The sequence below is a fragment of the Mustela nivalis genome (genome assembly GCF_964662115.1).
Source record: "Mustela nivalis genome assembly, chromosome: 3".
In the NCBI taxonomy this organism is placed as follows: domain Eukaryota; kingdom Metazoa; phylum Chordata; class Mammalia; order Carnivora; family Mustelidae; genus Mustela; species Mustela nivalis.
This window is the reverse complement of record NC_139022.1, coordinates 29333909-29344904: the sequence shown is the minus strand read 5'-3', so window position 1 is coordinate 29344904 and position 10996 is coordinate 29333909. Positions and strand designations below refer to the sequence as shown.

The 10996-nt window shown below is 36.8% G+C and overlaps 1 pseudogene across 1 annotated transcript; it reads left to right on the top strand.

The window, feature by feature from the left end:
* Positions 1 to 8528: 8528 nt before the first annotated feature.
* Positions 8529 to 9401, top strand: LOC309861990 (olfactory receptor 14C36-like; annotated as a pseudogene). The gene has a single exon. The product of its transcript is annotated as an olfactory receptor 14C36-like (transcript).
* Positions 9402 to 10996: the final 1595 nt, after the last annotated feature.

The window sequence follows — 10996 nt, the reverse complement described above, 5'->3', positions numbered from 1 at the left end:
ATCTGAGGGACTAGAGGATGTCATGTGGCATGTAGAAGCCCTTAATAAATATACTACAAAGGCATTCAATGATTCACTAAATGGCATCTCCCTCCTTAATACCGAAGTTTCACAAATACGCAAGGCAGTCCTACAAAATAGGATGGCCTTAGATGTTCTGACAGCAACCCAGGGTGTCACATGCGCAATCATCAAGACAGAATGTTGCGTGTACATCCCAGACTATCACAAAAATGTCACGGGTATAATAAAGGATATGAATACCCAGATTAAGGCTCTACAAAATCCTTCTTTCTCTCTTATTGATGGGTTAAGTTCCTGGCTTGGAGGAGGGCTATAGCCAAATCTCCTTTTCGGGCTTCTCATTCTTATCGCCTTATTAACCTTAATATGTTGCTTTGTTCGATGTTTCTCTACTTGGTGCCGAGACTCCATCGCTGCAATGACTTCACCATGACAAATGATCCTTATCATGCGCGAGGACGCCTCTTCACTGTCAGTGCTGGATTCAGCTGCTTCTGCCTTTCATAACTCCCTTATATGTTCCTAGCCTGATCAATATTGACCCAAGCAGGTAGGGACAGCTCTATGCCCCTATTCAGCAGGAAGAAGTTACAGAAGATGAGACCTTCCACCTTCAACCACAAAGATTTAAGGGTCAAAATTGTTCAGGGGGGAATGATGAGGGAGCAGGAGGCTGGCTGAGGACAAAGCAAAAGCTGGCGCCTTGCACCCCCTTTTCACCCACGCCCCTTCATATGTGTAGCATTCCTCAGGCACCCCTGACTGCCATAAAACAATAAATAGTTAATTTGCAAGGATCGCAATCCTGCAGAACAGGAATCCCCCTTGCTCTACAGATGTCCTAGAGACCTAAACAGGGAGGTTACCTTATCAATAGCACAAATTTCCAGAGGCAAATAACTGTCAGTTCCTGAAGCCCTAATGTCTCCCTCCCACCATAAACTGGAGGAGACTGAGGTAGAAGGGAATGTAAATGACAGCAGGATCATAACACCCCACCAAGAATCTCCCAATTATCTTGATGTTAATGCCTGACCTAAAGACGACATTGATCAAGCCATAAGGGCAAGGACTCCACTCGGCACCTTGTAGGCCCTCCCTAACATGTGAAAACTCTGTTGAAACCTCCCATCCCTTCCCCTCACCTTCCCCCAACTGCAAGGTATATAACATGCCTACCCTCACAACCCGCAGCCACATCTCCGCCTGCCCACGGGCCCTGTCCCCGTGCTCTAATAAATCACCTTTTGCACCAACGACGTCTTAAGAATTCTTTCTTTAGTCGTCTGCTCTGAACTTCCGCACCCCACCGAACCTGACTTAGGTTCTGGGACTTCATCACTAGGATTTAGGCTGGCATCAGGCTCCCTGCTCAGCAGAGAGAACATGTTTCTCCCTCTCTCTCTGCCTGCCACTCTGCCTACTTGTGCTCTCTCTTCCAAATAAATAAATAAATAAATAAATAAATAAATAAATAAATTTATTTTATAAGTAATAAATTGATTGGTTTTTCAAGTATTTAATGACTTCAACTTGAGGAAGTCTGGAGCTTTTTGCTAATTTTAATTCATTTATGAAGATTTCAGGTGTTTTTACTTTTGAAAGCTGATGTCCATTTTCAGAAGTCCTAAAAATATCTAATTATAAAAGAAGAGAAGTATGTCCAGTAGTTACCTTTATAGGTTGAGTGATCTAAATTAAAAATAACTGATCACATAATTCTTTTAAGTGAGCTATGAAAAAATAAGTTGTTTACTAATGGTGAATGACTATTTAACTGAGAAAAGTTTTTATGTGCTTTACTTGTGAATATAAAAATGCTTTCAATATCCAGATTTTGACTAATTAAAAAGGTATAGTCTTGAAATAAAAAATAAAACAAAGATTGTTTAAATTTATTATAAGGGAATTGTTGGTATAGTGGCTCAGTCATTAAGTGTCTGCTTTCTACATTGGAAAAGGAAAGGAAAAGTGAGTTGGGGAAATAAGAGGGGGAGACAAATCATGAGACACTGTGGATTCTAGAAACAAACTGAGGGTTTTGGAAGGGAGAGGGTGGAGGAATGTGTGAGTCTGGTGGTGGGTATTAAGAAGGTCACATATTACATAGAGCACTGGGTGTGACACATAAATAATGAATCTTAGAACACTGAAAAAATAAATTTAAATTAGAAAAAAAAGTGCCAGCCTTCTGCTCAGGTCATGAGATGAGCAGGTTCTGGGATCAAGCCCTGCCTTGGGCTCCCTGCTCTGCAGGAAGCCTTTTCTCTTTCTTTTATTTTCCCTGCATTTGTTCCTTCTCTCCTGTATACCTCTCTGACCAAAAAAAAAAAAAAAAAACTTAGAAAAAAATAAAATAAAGTTATAATTTATCAAAGATTTACTAAAATAGAAAGAAATGTTTGCAAGTTCTCAAAGCATATGTTAACAAAATGAGTTTAATTCCTTATAGTACAGGTTTTCTTTTCTAATGAAAAGTTTCATAAACTCAAGTGTGGCCAGTTCACACCTAATCTTTCTTTTATTAGTAAAAGTTATAATAAATTTTTAACTCCTATGCAAATGAAACAAAAGCTTAAGTTCCCTAAGTGTTAAAGTCTATTAACAGGACAATGAAAATTATTATGTTATTTAATGATACTGATGAAGTTCTAGAACCTAGGTGAGATTCAGTGGGCTGAGGTCCGGAGCTGATGACCAAGAAAGAATTCTTGAGACATCTTTGGTGCAAAATTGTGGTTTATTAAAGCACAGGGGCAGGGTCCGTGGGCAGAAAGAGCTGCTGCCCAGGGTTGTGAGGGGTGGCTTGTTATGTACCCTGCGGTTGGGGGAAGGTGAGGGGAAGGAAGGTTTCAATGGGTTTTCATATGCTAAAGAGAACCTGCAAGGTGCCAGGGTGTCAGAGGCCTACTCCTTGCGGCTTAATCTATGTCCTCTTTAGACCAGCCATTAACATTAAGATAATTGGGAGAGTGTTTGGTGGGAATGTCACAATCCTGCTATCAATTGTCTTTGTTAGTGAGATTTAGGATATTTGTAAACCAAGGGAGACTCCTGTCTAGCAGGATTGTGAGCTCTTCAAGTTAACTATTTGCTTATTGTTCCTGGCAGTCAGGACTGCCTGAAGAATGCTACACATATTACTGAGAGGAAGTGGATGGAGAAGGGGGTGCAAGGCACCAGCTTTTGCTTTGTCTTCAGCCAGCCACATGCTCCCTCATCAATACAATTGTGGCTTTTTAGGAAATATTCCAGGTAAAACTCACAAAGCTCTCAGAATGTCAACAGTGTAAGGTATGCTAATTTTATGACAAAAGGAATTTCTTTTGTAACTTCTGAAAACAATTATATACAAATATTTCAGATAAACCAATTCTGAATTTTACTAACAATGAGAAAATCTGTAAAAGAATGAATATTTAGTCAAAAATCAAACATTAAGAAATTGTTGCCATGATCTTAGTTCTTTTTTTTTTAAGATTTTATTTATTTATTTGACATACAGAGGTCAGGAGTAGGCAGAGAGGCAGGTAGCAAGGGGAGAAAAGCAGGATCCCTGCTGAGCAGAGAGCCCAAGGCAGGGCTGGATCCCAGGACCCTGAAATAATGACCTGAGACAAAGGCAGAGGCTTAACCCACTGCACCACCCAGGCCCCCTGATCTTAGTTCTTTACTCAGGATAAGGGTATTGACATGAGCAAAACCCCTGAGTCCTGCCAGGAGGTCGCGACGTGTAAAGAAGAGATAGAGAGATGGATATGATGTGAAATGCCAACAGAGTATTACTCCCACCTTCAAAGACCACCAGAGACGTGAGTCAAAGCCAAGCAGCAAGGGTCGCTTATTGCAGGTTCGAACCTGAACCTCTGCGCGGCTAGTTGCTGATAACCTCGAGAGGTCCAGAGCTGGGTTGGTGCAGGGTTTTTATAGGCAGATACAAACAAGTTTCGGGTGGGGCTGAGCTGATTGGTTGACAGTTTGAACAGGCATACTTGGCACCATCGGATTGGTTCAGGAGGCCCGCAAGCACAAACAAGCAAAGCAGTCTTACAGAAGCAGAACTGGCCGGTTAGCCTGCGGGCGGGAAAAAGCAAGCGTTTGTACAGAAGCGAAACTAGCTGGTTAGCAGGATAAAAATGCACTTCTAGCCAGGGGGGTTCTTTTGGTCTTTCAGATGTAACTCACTGGATCTTTATTGGGACAAGGTCTGCACCACTATCGTGGTCCGGTCACGGTCCGCTGAAGTTGTCACGGAGAAGGAGACGTCGTCTCACAATCCAGACAGAGAGGTCACTGCAGAAGTTGAGACTGAGAACCAGCGAGTGGTTGGCAACGAAGCTGTCAGGGCATTGGTAACACCGGCGATGATGTCCTCCCGACAGGGAACTCACTTCACCTCAGTCCAACTTGATGCCTCTTTATATACTGTGCTAAGTCTCCTTCAAAAACACATTACATCACTTGTTCTTCTCATGCTTACACACCAAAAACACACACATGTCGAAAACATGTTTAGGTCTACGATATTTCGCATAAGTTAAAAATATTTACAACTTTTTACTCCACGCTAATCTTATCACTATGTGCATATGGTCTAGGCTTACTTGCTATGTGGTATTTGCTACGAGGTTAGTTTGTTATCACTACACGCATGTGGTCTAGGCTTACTTGCTATGTGGTTAGTTTGCAGTTTGTTCCTGTTTTTCATTTAGTAGGGGTTTGCACTTACTATATATTATTTACTTATTCATTTATTTATTACACTTTATTTATTAAAGGTTCATACTCACTACAGGTATTATGTATAAAAGTGTTTTTAACTATTTTGTGAGATTAGAATTTAAAATCTCTCATTCAAACCAATGTGTAGAAAAACAACAATTTAGAAAATGTGTGAAGTATTATCTGGTCTGGAAAATCAAGTGTTAATCTTATTTAAAAATCTCTTCAAGACATATATACAGGGTCTTTCTATGCACACAAAAAAATGGGAAAACATAAGTCTGGTGGGGAAAAGTAAAAATACGTGTCTCTGTTTCCCTAGGTATTTTCTGGCTTCTGAACAATTTAATTTACCTGACCAATCCCAGATCACTTCCCTCAGTCACATAATTCCTTACATATTACCCCATAAATTTTGACCAAAATTCATTAAACTGACTGAAATATTTGATTTTTCATCAAATTTTAACTGTTCTCTCTTAGCTTCTAAAAGAATGCAGATTTTATGGGTGTACGGAATTATTTTGCTTTATTTATTTATTCAAAAACTCTTGACATTTATTCACACTTATTATTCACAAACTCTTGACATATATATGTATTTATATATATATATGCATACATACATATACATGTTTGTTGAATCATTATTCAAGGAATAAACAAACATATTATTGAATCATCAATTCAAGGAATAAAGACATATTATTTAAAAAATTGATTATGACAGCTCACATAATTATCCCATTTTTTACAGATATTGGAATTTTATCTTGGGTGAAGTGTATTTCCAACTTCAAAAGCCTGGTAAGTGGTGGTGACATTTCCCAATCCTACTGTCTATTGATTCTAGAGTCAAGGTCCTGGTGACTCTTCCATAAGAGAATTTTGGATACAGGCTATATATGCCTAAGGTAATCATATAGTAAACTTAAAGTAAGGAAATTATAATTATAATTAAAGTGTACAGACATTCTTTGGAAACCTATAGAGGCACTGAACTGGACAATTCCCACTTGCTTAATGTGTTTGTGTTTGAGAACCATGCGAAAAACAGTTTTTTTTTGTGATGAAACAGGAGCTATTAAACTTGGGCAAGATTTTTCTGTCTCTAAAATAGGAATTTAATACTATTTTTGCGATATTCAAAACTAATGTATAAATTTTACTTAGAAAATATTGAATAGTACTATACGCCTTGAAAATAATGGAACTGAAATAATAATCATAGTATTTCTGAAAACTATATCAAGGGATATTTAAGGTGCATTTGTGATATCTTGGGTACATTTCTTAAACGTATTGTCTTGAAACATATTGTCATAACTAGTTTTGACCACATGCTATCAGATAAAGTATAATCATCCTGGTTTGATGAAGATATAGAGACCTGGTGATGGGTATTAAGGAGGGCATGAATTGCATAGGGCATTGGGTGTTCTACGTAAACAATGAATCTCAGAACACTATGTGAAAAACAAATTACGTACTACTGTATGGTGACTAGTATAACATAATAAAGAATAATAATAAAAAATACAGACTGAGCTTCAACTTTGAAATGGTCATATCATACATTGATGAAAACCAATATTTTCATATAGATAACTGGAAATTAAAGACATACTGGTAAACATTACAAATTATTGTTTCTCTCTTTGAACAACCTCAAAACTATTGAGAATATAAGCTGTTTTGGTTTAGTTGTTAAACATGTAGAGGCAGTATCTTGGTAATAATGGTACAGTTTTCTCCTTTTCATCAGAAGCCATATACATAAAGAATGATAAGAATGCATTAATAAGGGGCGCCTGGGTGGCTCAGTGGATTAAGCCGCTGCCTTCAGCTCGGGTCATGGTCTCAGGGTCCTGGGATCGGGTCCCGCATCGAGCTCTCTGCTCAGCAGGGAGCTTGCTTCCCTCTCCCTCTCTCTCTGGCTGCCTCTCTGTCTACTTGTGATTTCTCTCTGTCAAATAAATAAATCTTTAAAAAAAAATTATCAGGTTTGTGTAAAAAAAAAAGAATGCATTAATAATGTGAGAGCTTATTAAATACTTAAAACCTACATTTAATATCAGATATTTGTAAAACAAAACAAAGCAAAACAAAAACCACTTCACCTGACCCTTGAAGAACACAAAGTTGTATACAGTTCAATCCTTGAGGAATTTATCAATAACAATAACAACAAAATAGGAAGGACATCTGCTTGATTTCTTTTCAGTGTGAAACAGTTTGTGAAACATGTCTTGAAAAACTGATGTAAAAAACAAGTCATGAGATTGGACAGGTTGTCTAAAAACTTCACACGCAAGATATTTAATAAGTTTATCACAAAGAATACTAACAAAATGTTGTTATAGGTAACAGATCAATGTGAAAGAATCTGTACTATAAGATTTTAAACAGAATTTAGAAGAATTTATTTTCAACTAAACCATAAGCAAGGTAGTTTTTCATGGTCCAATTATTATTGTTGTTGTTATTACTATTATTATTGGAAATGAGAAAAAAAAAGTTGTAAAAGAATAATAGAGAAGATCCAGGAAAATACATGTAACACAGGTAAGTTAAGATGAAAGTTGGTTAATTCAACCACTAGTGAATAAACCAGAGGAGGTAATGACATAAACAATAAAGATGTGGTGGCAATCTTTGTTAAGTTATGCAGAATCACAGGAAGAAATTCTAAAAAAAGTTGTTGAACAAGCTGAAGATTAAAGTGAGAAAAACAGCCTGTAATTTAAAGAAAAAAAGGCTAAATTACTATTGGAAGATATTGTGCTATAATTTTGTTGCTTTGTTTTCAGCTAGTAGAATCAAAGAAGTTTTGAAAAGTTGGAAAATTGAAGATGATAAAGAAAGAGCATTAGGGGAAAGTTCAAGAGGCACTCAGGAAATAATAATACTTGGCTCTTTCATTCACTCTTTAAGAGCAGAGATAAATGAACCAGAAAAAAAAATTTTGAAGTATAAAAATGTAACCAAAAAATTAGGAATAAATCAGTGTAAGTAAATGTATCAGCTTATGAGTTTATACTCCATTTGAGATACTAGAGTAAGTAAGGTTACAAATGATATCAATATTTTGTCATAGGAACAGAAGATAATTTTTCACTATTTTGCATAGAACATTAGTTGCAGAAAAAAATCATTTTATCCCATATTGTCCATACCCTCAAATAAAAATGTAAGACTAAAACAACAAAAATATTTATTCTAATTATCTAGTGTTTAACAACATTATCTCCAAAATTTCATTCAAATGCAACTTTATTTATGTAATCTATGTCTATATTTATACTTAACTGATCATGAGAAACGTGCATCCTCCAATGGAAGAGTATAGAAATATGGATTGAAGTTGTATATGTTTATTGTAAGTTGTAATTGTCACTTCATTGCTATTGTTGAAATAAAATACTATAAGGGAAAAAATAATAATACCACATAGACTAAAGGAAGACCACTTAATTTTCTTTCAAAAATATTAGGGGCTTCTGGGGTTATGGACATTGGGGAGGGTATGTGCACTGGGGAGTGCTGTGAAGTGTGTAAACCTGGCGATTCACAGACCAGCACACGTGGGCCTAATAATAAACATTATATGTTTATAAAAAATTAAAAAAGAATTTTTTTTAAAAATTAGGAGTTTCAATATAGATTAGAACTAGGTAGGGGTCAAGACTAAACTATTTAAGAATGATATTTGCATAATTTGATTCATCATGAGCTCTGGATTTCACTTCTTACTTTCCAGGTAAAAAGTGCATTACCCACAAATGTTAAATTCCACCATCATGATGGGATTTCTCCTCATGGGGTTTTCCGATGTGTGGGAATTATGGATTTTGCATGCCATAACCTTCTCTCTGATGTATGTAGTCACTCTGATGGGAAACATTATCACTGTTACTGTCGCCAACCTTGACAGGAGTCTTCACACACCCATGTATTTCTTCTTCAGGAATCTGTCCATCTTGGATGCCTGCTACATTTCTGTAACAGTTCCTAACAGTTCCTAACTCATGCATCAATTCCCTGCTTGACAGCAGCACCATTTCAAAGGCTGAGTGTGGAGCTCAGGACTTCCTAGTGGTTTTCTTTGTATATGTGGAGCTTCTGTTTCTGATTATCATGGTCCATGACTGCCATGTGGCAATCTGCAAACCACTTCACTACCCTATGATCATGAACCAAATGACTCTGGCTTCCATACTCAGTGGTCTCATATATGAGGATGTGCACACTGGCAACACATTCCCGCTGCCCTTCTGTCTTCCTAATGCCATCCATCAGTTTTATTTTGTTTTGTTATGCTTTGTAATATCACCTCACTGATAAAGTTCTCCTGCTCTGATACATTTAGTAATGAGATAGTGATCATTGCCTCTGATCTGGGGATTGGTGGTCACTGTTTCATTTTCATCATCAGGTCTTACATTCACATATTTTCTACCATTCTAACATTTCCAAGTGGAGCAGACAAAAAAAAAAAATACTTCTGTCCCTCACATCCTTGTGGTGTCAGAATTTTATGTATACCTGAGGCCATCTGATAGTCCACTATCCAGGACATGGTCCTTTCTGTCTTCTATTCCATAACACTTCACTCTTCAACCCTATTATCTACAGTCTTAGAAATGAACAAATGAAATATTCCATTAATAAAATGAGGAGAATGTTTATTCAGGAAACATATAGGAAATTGCTGAGGCTCATTCTACTTTAAAAGTCATGTTTTCAGCAATAAATTGAGAAATTGATTGGAATTCTATCAATATAACTGACAATAATAAATAATGCCATTAAAATATATCATTTATCAATATAATTTCCCTTCTGAACTATTGAATTATCTGAGTATGTCACTGGGTAAAGGAACTAATATTACAAATAAGAAACCCCTATTCATGCTTTGACAACTTAAGAACACTCACTAAAGGACATCTGGGTGGCTGAGTGGATTAAAGCCTCTGCCTTTGGCTCAGGTCATGATCCCAGGGTCCTGGGATCAAGCACCGTGTTGGGCTCTCCACTCAGCAGGGAGCCTGCTTCCTCCTCTCTCTCTGCCTGCTTCTCTGCCTACTTGTGATCTTTGTCTATCAAAAAAATAAATAAAATATTTTAAAAAAAAAGAACACTCACTAAAAATTTAAGTCTAAAAAGACAAAAATGTATCCTTAGAGGTATTTTATAGTAAGCTTCTGTTTTGTATTTATTCATAATTTAAATATTTAATAACCTAGTATTAAACAGTAGTATAGAAGAAATTGTCACAATCATTCAAAAGTAAATATGAAAAATATAGGTTCTTCTGAATATCATGATATATGGATGCAGTGCAGCAAAAAAAAAAAAAAAAAGAAGTGAATTTGGTGGGGTTATGGAGTCATGTATGAGAGGATCAGAAATATTTACACAAGTTGTTCATTTGGCAGGGGAAATATAGATACATTATACCTGTCATCAGACCAAAACTTTGCTGAAAATATTTTCAAGTGGCTTGGGGATACATTTACATGCTTATACTTTAAACATTTTTTCTAGATTGATTAAAGGAATGTACAAATTTTCTCTCCCCATTCATCCTCACAGCTTCTCCATACATCCATTAAGACAAGTTAGGGGTGCCTGGGTGGCTCAGTGGGTTAAGCCACTGCCTTCGGCTCGGGTCATGATCTCAGGGTCCTGGGATCGAGCCCCGCATTGGGCTCTCTGCTCGGCGGGGAGCCTGCTTCCTTCTCTCTCTCTCTGCCTGCCTCTCTGCCTACTTGTGAACTCTGTCAAATAAATAAATAAAATCTTTAAAAAAAAAAAAGACAAGTGAGAAGTAAAAATAATGTTATTTTGCTTTCTGATACTGTCATCTAAAAATATTTATATTTTTTGTTAATATCAGCCCTTATATGGTAGATTACTGTAAGAATTAGAAACCTGAAAGTTTTAGTAGCTTAAGATAACAAAGGTTTACTTCTAGCTCATAGCATATGCCAAATGCGGACTATCAGGGGACTCTCTGAAGTGGATGCATTGGACAGAGCCATTGAAAATAAGAACTCAGTCACAGTAAAATGAGTTTTAAGCATTTACTTTAAAGAATACAAATAGAAAAAGTGGGAGCATTCTCCATTCAGAAGCCACATGACTATTGCTGACCTGAAAATATTGTGTTGTGGGTTATTTCATAAATTTGGATATAATTTAAGGTAACTACTGGACACTTTGCAGGAAGATTTTGACATCCACA